Genomic DNA, 11186 nt, shown 5'->3' with positions numbered 1-11186 from the left:
TGATGTGTTTGTTGCCTCCTCCTAGATTAAATATGAATAATAACAGACAAAAAGAAACAAACCACACTATATGCAGCAACAAAGAATCTAGTTACAAAAGAATTTTCGTTCAGAACTTTTACCGAACACTTGGTGGGCATAGCGGGAAACGATAAACTCGGCACCAATTCTCCATCCATTCGTCACCCACAACCTGCAACAACAACAAATAATAACACAAAAACAATGTTGTAGCAGAAATTGAATAAAAATAGAAGAAAAAGCAGAAATAGTGGAGTCGCCGGTGTGCATTTGTTCACGGTATGCTGTGGCAGAGGATGGGCATTGAAGATCTGATATGCGTCTATTACGTTCTGGTGTGGCGGAGAATGACGCGGGATGGTGAAGCGTGGCTAGGCGGAGCCTGGGCAACTGCCCTCGCTGGCCGGGCGGTGGCTCCGCCACTGCCCTTACCTATAATAATTCGAAGTGCTACGCTCATTTGATATCAACTGGAAATCAAAGACAGTTACCTTCCACCAGCATGAATTGGTTGGGATTTGTTAAAAGTATTTATGTTATTGATGCTTCATTTCATCCGCCTCAGTCCATTTGCAATTTACAGTGATCATTTGTATCTTACTTTTTGTAGAATGCGTTTTGATTGCAAATATAATGGTGAAACGAATTCATAGTAAATTGCTAAAGGGAGATCTACTCCTCTTCCACGGAACGGCGTTCTTTTCAAACCATTAGGACTGGGGAAATCTCAATATCGTATGGATTTGGCAACATAATAGTAAGAAAATGGGAGCAGGGGCCTCTGTTCAAGGTAAAAGGCAAGCTAAAGACTGTCGTATTAGGACCAATGGGTGCTATTGAGATTCACCGATACCTTCTTGCTTTGGTTCATGCACCCAGGAAATTCTTGGACCTCCAGTTCACAGGTAAGATTCTGCTGTCTTCTCTTATGTTTTATGTTTAATAATAGTAATAGCCTGCTTCTTTGTCATTGTTTTTATTAGAAGTGACAATGATTGCTTCTTTGCTCTTTTGGTTTTACAGAATCAAAGTGAATTTTTTCTTTTTTGAATGGTGAATCAAAGTGAAATTAATAGTATTAGAAGAGGAAAAAAAAAAGATATTGGTTTTTTTACCAAGTGATGTTCATTGCTTTACGATGCTCTTTATTATATTCTTTTAACAGTAATATGTGTCATCAAAATTTACATGATTTTTATGTTGCTCGTAAGAAATTGTTGGTGGTACCACGCTACCATCACTGGTGGATATGTTTAATGAACCTTTGAGAATTTTCAAATCCAGTCAATGATATAAAGTGGTAGAATTTGTAGTGTCCTTCCTGTTGCCTATCTTTAATGTGCTCATTTCAAAGAGTTCCCTCACTTCCACAGATGGAAAAAACAAAAATATTTCACTATTTTACATGGCTTAAGAACAATGAAGAGAAAGAAACAGATTTACCTATTAATTGTTTGTGTACTATAATGAGAGTTCGCCATTAAAAATTCAATATTTTTTTCAACAGAGTGGGTGGCAAAATAGAAAACATAGAAGTAATGAACACCGCCAAAACACTACAGTCTGCAAAACAGAGTTCAGTGTCAAAGTTTAGTTGGCACTTATCCAAGTTCCACATCAAATGGTAGGAAGAAAAAAGAAGTAGCATGTTAATATAAATATGAAGAGTTAGTTTGTATTATTTTCCACCACATCGATTCTAGTCTCTTGAGTGTATAGGGGGCTAAGGTTGTTATGTGCCTAGAGAAGATTTGCAATTTTGTTTCTATAAAAATTCTAGACTGAGTAATAAAATATTGTTGTTTCTTTTGTAGTCGTACTTTTGCTTGTGAGCATGAGAATTGACACATTCATGTACTCGTCATTCTGCTAGAGCCTTTGTTGGAATAGGCAGTAGAGAGCTTTGTTTTCTCTCAACTGAAAAGCTTTGGCTCGGGTTGTTTGTATTCCATTCTTTACATATATTTTTACTATAATCAGTACATTCTTCATCCATTTTCATTAGCCGTTAATTCTGTTCTATAATTAAAACTTTGCTCTATCAAGATCATCCTTGAATGAGAATAACTGCTCAAGGAACAGATTGATTCATTGAATATGAGAATAAGAGAATGATCAATCCTTATATACAAGTAGACGAGGCCACTTAAATCAGATCAATGATTAGCTGAATCCAATTCTACTTTACTATTGTAAATCAGTAACATAACCATGGTTTTAAATTGTGTTGCGGCTATTGCAGTTGCGGCTACTGCGATGCGGATTGCAGTCGTTACGGCGTGAATTTAATATTTAGAGCATAAAATATTATACTTTATTATTTAGTTTATATTTCCCATGTCTTCCATTTTGTCTCTAAGTTTTCATTCATATCTCATTAATAGTTCGTCATCACTTTGAAAATCACTAATCCGTTCAAAACATAACTATTTTTTTTTTTATTATTAGTTTGTGCACAACAAAAACAAGACTCATAAATTTCATGACATGAGGCCATTGACTCGGTACTTTTATCCGGTATGTTGTACAAGAAGTGGTGAAATTATTGGAACAGATGGTGGTACTGGAATGGTTAAGTATGACGACAAAGGACAATTGCTAGAGCATCGTTCATATTCTAATGATTGGGAAGGATCTCAAGTAGCTGTGTATATAGAGTCTCTCCTTTCACTCCCTTTTGACAATGCACAAGCTTAAGAAGATGACACAAACAAGAAGAATGAGGTAATCATATTTATCTTGTACTAGTATGATCTATTGAGATGCTGCAATCAGCAAGGTTTTGTAGGGTAATATGATGAGTCGGTATGCCACCACCTGATCTGAAGAAATATGTTATGGAATATGTTATTGGTAAACAATGTGTAATATATTTGTTTTAAATGTTGAAAGCTTTAATTGTTTGTGTTGTTCATGGTTATTTATGCATGTGTAATGGACTGAGTTCTAATGTATGTTGAGGTTACCATTTAAAATGGTCTTATATTGTAATTGTAATTTATTTGATGAGTTTATGCATTACATGACTCTGTCTCAAAGCAGTTTATTAGAAATTTTATCATGCCCACATGTATGTGAAGGAAATCTAGTGGAAGCATTCTTTTAGAGAAAGTTGGAAAATGGTTGGGTTTTATAGGAACAAGGTACTCTTGTAAGTTCTACAATACACTTTGAACATTTTTCAATCAAGAAAACAACAAGGTACTCTTGTGCTGTTTCTATTGCATAATGGTAGTGGTACTACAAAACATGAAGGAACAACTTGCTTTGAAAGTTAGAAGCATCCAATGGAACTATGTAACCTTTTAGTCGGAATGTGTTAACCAACCAGGGTAAGATTAAGATATTAACTATTTTCATTCATAGTAGTGTTTTTTTCAAAATCTGAAATCCGGTGTTAAATTATTTTTACTAAAACAATTTATGCAACAAGATAGGGGTGAAATATACATTATGCTTGCATCTGGTTCCAATTCCAATGCCTTCCTTCGTCACCCGACATCTTCATGAGGCAACATTATGTATGAGGTGAAATATAATCCCTGTTTTACACATTCTGTTTCTGATTTTTGTCTGTTTCTTTTAGATTTTTAAAATTCAGATTTATGTTATCTGAGTTGTAGTTATGTTTGTGCATCTCATTGCTGATGTTCTTTGAAATTGGGGTAAAGTTGCTGGTGTTGTCTTTGATATGTTGCTGATGTTCTTTGCCATTTATCTAATTTGGTTGTCATATCTAAGCAAAAACACTTTGAGAACCATGTGTAGACAAACTGTATTGTACTTATCTTAATCTAGTTTATAAAAAAGCAGGATCAATGAACATGAAAGTTATGATCTGCGTTGCATAGGTACCGGTACGTACCCAGTACTCGGTACGGGTACTGGTACGGAGTACGTCATTTTTAGAAAAACTAAGGTACGGGTACGTTAGTATAATCCTTTAAAAATACAATTATAACAATAACTAAACAATTATATTATTTAAAAAATAATTTCCTTGAATAAATCACACTTAAAAGTATTAATAATTCATAAAATCAAGGTTGAATATCAATATTTTCTTCTCCAATGAATGCAGCTTCTAGTTCAGGTTCATCGAGAAAGAGTAACAACTTCAAGAATACCATCTCCATCAAATAGATTCAATTCATGTCCACCAATATCCCACATCTTTGTTACTCCTTCATTATAAATCTTACTCTTTCTTGAAAGAAGACGAAGATTTGTATGAACAAAAACTAAATCCTCGGCTCTTTTTGGATTGAGCCTATTCCTTTTCAATGAGTGAATGAATTCATATGTGCTCCAATTTCTTTTCAATGAGTCTATTTCTTAATTTTTCTTTCAGTTTTTTTATTTATAAACAGAATAAATAAATAACCTAATTTTTAGTTAAGCCCAAATTATGTTATCCAAAAAAATTTAATATTGAAAGAAATAAAAAATTTTGGGTACGTGTACCAAATGTGTACCAGTTGGTGTACCAAAGCAAAATAAAAAATTTGGTACGGCTTCGGTGCGTACCGTACGCGTACGGTACGTGTACCGGTATCCGGTACGTATCCGGTACCGGCACTTTACCTAAAACGGAGTACCCGTGCTTCACAGGTTATGATTGGTTGTATTATGTTATTAAATTTATATTGGTTGTGTTAATGTGTGTCAATGCTAATGCATGTATTTATGTTGGCTATTTGAACAAATATTTATATAGATAAAAAAACTTAAATTTTATATGGTTCTTGTAAGTATTAAGTTTTATTTTAGTAACTCTGGTTTGTTGTTATAATGCAACTAAATTTGGTTTAGTTTTAAAATGATAATTTGGTTCAGTTTTAAAATGATAATTGAATTTTAATCAACTCAGATTTTGCCCAGATTTAAAGTAGGAAAATATTAATTGTTAAGAAAATAGGAAAACAACAAAGACAAGAATAAATCTCAATCATTCATTATCACCACCACCCCATGATCCCTATTAAAAAGAAAATTAAATTTTTTTCTATAATATAATGACACGTGCTCATTCTTGCATTTTTTTTCCGATTCGTTTCGTAATAAATAACATTCCTCTTTGAAGTAATGAATGAGTTCAAATAGCTCATATTTTTAAATTAAAAATAATCAGATATTTTGTAATAATTTTTTTAAAAAAGTAAAATTTTGAAAAGCCTAATATTTGGGCCATCTAATAAATAAATAAAAAATATTTGTTACCAAAAAAGAGAATATTTTTGAACATATTTAAAACTGGCCTAATATGTAAAAAAATTTGATTGATTTTTAAATTAGTTAACCGAATATGAAAAAACCAAACTATGAAAATGTTTTTGTATATCTCAATCGATGGTTAGGCCGATTTGTGGTTTTAGACCTAACTTAGGCTCTGTTTGGCATGCTATTTTTTGAGCTTATGTCTTATAGCTTATAAGCTCATATAATAATAAAAGACTTGTTTAGTAACAGTCTTTTTATTACGAGCTTATAGCTTATTTTTCTTGCTTATAGCTTATTTTTCATATGTTATTTCAAATAATATTTTAGCTTATAGTTTATCATTTTTTCTTCCATTTTTACCCTTATTATTTTAACTAAAATTCACTTTTACTCTCTATAATTTATTTTAATTTAAATTAAAATAATTATATATTAATGTCCTTTTTGTCATTTTAATTAATCAGCTAGTTGAACCGCTAATTTTACCAAACACTTCAATCAGCTTATCAACTATAAGTCATCGGCTATAAGCTATAAGCTATCAGTTATCAGTCAACCGCTATTTTTACCAAACAGAGCCTTAATGAAAATTGAAGAATAAATCTGATAAAAATCAACAACTCAAAAGTATATTTAAACCTATATTAAGATTGATTAACAATGATTTTTTAAATTTTTTTATAAAGAGATTGTTTATTACTCCTTATTGTCATACTTCAATTTTACCCATCGATTAATAAATTAATTCATTTATCATACATTCGCATCATTTGCATATCATAACATGCATTTCATCTCGAATAGTGTTTAAAATATCAACCAGAATAAACTTTCAGATCTATAGACAACGGTTGAATTAATTCTCAAAAGTATGTAAAATTAGCAGACAAAAAATTTCAAAATCCATCTTGCATACGTGAATTTTATTAATATATGGTTCACGTAGTTTAACCTAACGTGCTCGTTTTATTTTTTCAATTCTTTTTGCTGTCGCATTTCGAACAACCTGAGACTCTTTTAACCGGATATTTATTCTACAAAATTTGATTGAAACAAGTTGTTTTCCCAAAATATACAAATTATTTTAGTCCGTTCATTTTAATTTTTCGACCCAAATTTTTATTTATTTTGAGCCATTTTATTTTATTTTTTCCGTTAAAATAAATTAAATAGGATTAACTGCGTTTTCAGTTCAATTTTATTTTGATTATTTAAAATTATTGATTTTTATTTGATTAATTATTTTGATTTCATTTTAAATTTTTAATTCACCCAATTGTGGGAATAAATAAAAAGGTGAAAATAAAAGTTGGAATTAGTCCTCACTCTCCCACGTAACCCACCATTCCATAATTTTCTCAGTCTTCCCCACTCCCTCAGTTTCCTCATTCTCTAACATTCAAAGTACTCTCTCCATAGACCAAACCAACGCCTCTTCATTTTAAATCAGTCAATATAACCTCTCCTTAAAAATTCAATCACCCTTAACACACTTGGTTTCACAAACCCAAACATACATCACAAAGCTTTAAGAATTCATACAAAAACAACACAGCTGACGAGACCGCCCCAGCCACCGTCAACTTCCGATTCCGCCACCACCAACGGCTTGCCTTGCCCGAATCCGCCTCCGTTTTTCAATTTGTGAGTTTTTCTTGTTGCTCTTTTAATTCTCTAATCCATGTTGAATTTTGTATGATTTGTTTGTGAGAATTTTGTATGATTTTGTTTGCTTTTAATATTATGAATCACTATCTTTGTGAGAGGTTATTACTGAAATTGTGATAGCATACATCACTACTATAAAATCTAAAACGTGTAAGTGACGTCGTAAACCGGTCATAGCAAAAAAAAAAAATCTAAATTGTGTTATCCTAATGAATTTTTTTTCTCTTCTTTCATTGTTATTATTTTAATTTTTATTTTATTAACTTGTCCATTTAAATAATGGCTTAAATATAAGTTTAATTATTTAATTTTGTTTGATTAATCTTACTAATGGTTGTAATTGATTTAGTTCTATTAATTAATTGTCATTGACTTTATGTTTGTATCCTTAATACCTTGGCCGGCTTATCATGTCCACCTTAATTCAAGATTAAAATCAAGCAATTGTTAGATGCAAAAGAACTCAAAAGAAAGGCAAATAACAGTTCGGGAATGACTGATTTATTCCTTGTGGAAATGTAGGTAATAAATAGAGAAAACCTAATGTGCTGTAACAGACTACAGCCCATGTTCTGCTAGAATTTAGGAAACAAACTTGACTACAAAAATTAAATTAAATCTAATAACAAATACTGCTAAAGACTAGGACACTTTTGACTAAGCCTTATCATTCCCTCCCTTGAACTAGACTGCATTTGCAGCTAGTTAACTCCTGAAACTTCACAAACTCCAAGCTTCCTTCTCAGCTCCCGAAATGACTCCAATTTCAATGGTTTGGTGAAGATGTCCGCTAACTGATGTCTTGAACCACAAAACTGAAGCTGCACAACTCCATCATTCACAAGCTCTCTTAAGAAATGGTAGCGCACATCAATGTGCTTGCTCCTGCCATGCATCACTGGGTTCCTTGACAATTTAATTGTTGAGCTATTGTCACAAAAGATGACAGTACTTCTACTGCCCTTGTAGCCTATTTTTTTCAGCACCCTTTGCATCCATATTGCTTGACAACTACTTCCCGCAGCGGCTACAAATTCGGCTTCCGTCGTGCTCAACGTTACTATCGGTTGCTTTCGAGAAGACCAAGCTACTGCAGCTCCACTTAGCATAAAAACATAACCTGAAGTACTTCTTCTATCCTCCACAGATCCAGCATAATCACTGTCAGTAAAGCCAATCAATTCCATATTTCCTTCCCTTTTGTAAAGAATGCCGTACATTGCAGTACCTTGCAGGTAACGTAGAATTCTTTTCGCCGCTGAATAATGAACTTCTGTAGGTCTTGACATATACCTGCTCAATAAGCTAACTGCATACATTATGTCCGGCCTTGTTGCGGTCAAGTACATCAGGCTTCCAATCAGCTGTTTGAAAAATGAACCATCCATCTCAACACCATTGTCATCTTTGGAGATTTTAAATCCTGGAACCATTGGATTTTCAACAAAATTGCTATGCTTCATTCCAAACCTTCTCAACACTTCTGTCACATACTTTGTTTGACTGATGAATATACCACCAACAAATTGAATTACCTCAATACCAAGAAAATACCTCATCTTGCCCAAGTCTGACATATCAAATTCCTTCATCATGGACTCTTTGAATTCAGACATCATGTTTTCATCATCTCCGGTATAAATTAAATCATCAACATACAAGCTAATGATCAAATATTTACCTTGTTTAACTTTGGTAAACAAAGTTTGCTCACTATCCTCCTTCTCAAAGCCTTCCTTTCTGAAGTATGATTCAATTCGGTTGAACCAAGCTCGTGGTGCCTGCTTGAGTCCGTACAAAGCTTTGTTAAGCTTATATACCTTTTGCTCCTCATTCTTTATTTCATAACCCCTTGGCTGCTCCACATACACATTTTCAGCTAACTTCCCATGAAGAAAGGCTGACTTCACGTCCAGCTGAAACACACACCAGCTTCTCTGTGCAGCAAGTGCCAAAATCATTCGAACCGTGTCCATACGAGCTACAGGAGCATATACTTCTTCATAATCAACTCCGTATTTCTGAGCATACCCTTTGGCGACCAAGCGAGCCTTGTATTTTTCTAATTCTCCAAGCTCATTCAACTTGGTTTTGTACACCCATTTGACTCCTATTTTTTTCGCTTCTTTCGGCAGCTCCGTGAGATCCCACGTCCCATTCTTCTCAATTGATTTCATTTCTGCATCCATGGCTGTCCTCCATTTCTCTTCCTTTACTGCTTCATCAAATGAAGTAGGATCAGAGTTAACTGCATGAGCAAACAGGACTAAGTGAGTTTGTATCTCTTCCTCTTCATCAGAAAGGCCTTCACCGGAGACATAGTCATTCATCCACCTTGGTGCTCTTCTATTTCGGGGTTTTGTCACTGGAGAAGCTGCATCTTCTTCTTCATTACCATCAGCTGCATTTTCCTCTTCATTACTATCACTCGATTCCTCCCTTTCTCCACTTTTCTCATCTTCCCATTCCAAGTCAACTGTGTTATCTTCTTCGGAGCTCTTTTCCCAATTCCATTGCCCGTCTTCTTCAAAGACGACATCCCGACTGATAATAATCCTCTTGGAGATAGGATCATATAGTCGGTATGCCTTTGATTCGTCACTTACACCAAAAAGGACACAACAACGGCTCTTATCTTCAAGCTTTGTTCGTCTAGCATCCGGTACATGAGCATATGCTGTACAACCAAAGACTCTTAAGTGCCCGACTGAAGGCTTTACCCCACACCAAGCTTCCTCTGGTGTCATTTCTTTCACTGATGATGTTGGACATTTATTAAGAACATAAAATGCCCAGTTTACTGCCTCTGCCCAGAATTTTCTTGGAACATTTTTCTCAACCAATAAGCTCCTCGCCATATTCATCACGGTTCTGTTCTTCCGCTCGGCGACTCCGTTCTGCTGCGGTGTATATGCAGCAGTTAATTGCCGCTTGATTCCATTCATTTCACAATATTCCTTGAATTCATGTGATGTGAACTCACCTCCACGATCCGTTCTTAGACACTTAATGGACAAACCCGTTTCTTTTTCTATAAGAACTTTAAATAGTTTAAAGGTAGTGAATGCATCTGACTTATAAGCAAGAAAATACACCCACGCCTTCCTACTATAGTCATCAATGAAACAAATGAAATACCTCTTGTTTCCCCCCGAAACCGGTGAAATCGGACCACAGATGTCAGCATGAACTAGCTCCAATTTTGCCGATGCTCTCCATGTACTTCTCTTTGAGATTGCATCTCGATGTTGTTTACCTTTCAAGCAATTAGTACACACAATTTCACCCTCTGAGAAACTTGGCAGGCCTCTCACCATGCTTTTTGTTTGCAAAGTCTTCAACCCATTGTAGTTGAGATGACCGAATCTTCGGTGCCAGAGGTGCACCGCGTCTTCGGTGGTTGCTTGGAAGCACTCTTCCTTGCTGTCTCTTTTGATTGATGAAGTGCTTGTTAACAGCATGAACATTTGATTTGCTGTCATGTTGGTTTGGAATACCAAACCTTTTGTGCCGTGATAAATCCGGCACTCATTTGACTGCATTAGGACAGCCAAACCCTTTTCTTGCAGCTGTCCAACACTAAGTAGATTATTTTGCAAACCGGGCACATAATAGACATCTCGTACAAGGTGATTTACTCCTTTGATAGTCAATCGAACACTGCCTTTTCCAACAACGTTCATGCTTGCATAATTTCCCAATCTAACCACCTTGTTGAACCCTTCTTCTAAATCACAGAAGAGTGATGAATCACCACACATGTGATTACTGCAGCCAGAGTCAATATACCACACAACATCTCGATCGCCTCCAAGCATGTCAACATACGCCATTAGCACCAACTCTTCCGATTCCTCCAAACCAGCATAATTTGCTTGGCACTCGTACTGGAAGTGTCCAAGCTTATGACACTTGTAACACTCAACTGTTTCCTTATTCCTCGATTGGCTACCCCTGCCTCTTCCGTATCCCCGGCCTCCTCGGAAAGCAGCTCTTCCTCTTCCTCTTCCACCATAAATCTCTTCATGAGTCACCTTCAAAGCATGTTCATCTTCTCCACGTACTTTGAACTTTTGCTCATGAACAAGCAGAGAGCTTTGCAAGGCATCCACAGATAGTTGATCTATGTCCTTGGCTTCCTCAATGGAACAAACAATGTAGTTCCACTTATCAGTGAGGGTTCTCAAAATCTTCTCAACGATCTTGACGTCACCCACATCTTCCCCATAATTTCTCATGTCGTTTGCAACCGTCATTACTCGACCAAAATAATCTGT

At 35.1% G+C, this 11186-nt stretch overlaps 1 long non-coding RNA gene across 1 annotated transcript; it reads left to right on the top strand.

The window, feature by feature from the left end:
• Nucleotides 1-3690: 3690 nt before the first annotated feature.
• On the top strand, nucleotides 3691-4675 carry LOC131632301 (uncharacterized). Its single transcript, XR_009292949.1, has 2 exons — nucleotides 3691-3851; nucleotides 4633-4675. It is a non-coding gene; the product is annotated as an uncharacterized LOC131632301 (long non-coding RNA).
• Nucleotides 4676-11186: the final 6511 nt, after the last annotated feature.

Source organism: Vicia villosa, linkage group LG1, assembly GCF_029867415.1.
Source record: "Vicia villosa cultivar HV-30 ecotype Madison, WI linkage group LG1, Vvil1.0, whole genome shotgun sequence".
Lineage (NCBI taxonomy): Eukaryota > Viridiplantae > Streptophyta > Magnoliopsida > Fabales > Fabaceae > Vicia > Vicia villosa.
Note: the sequence above shows the minus strand (reverse complement) of the source record. Positions and strands in the feature narration are given on the sequence as shown.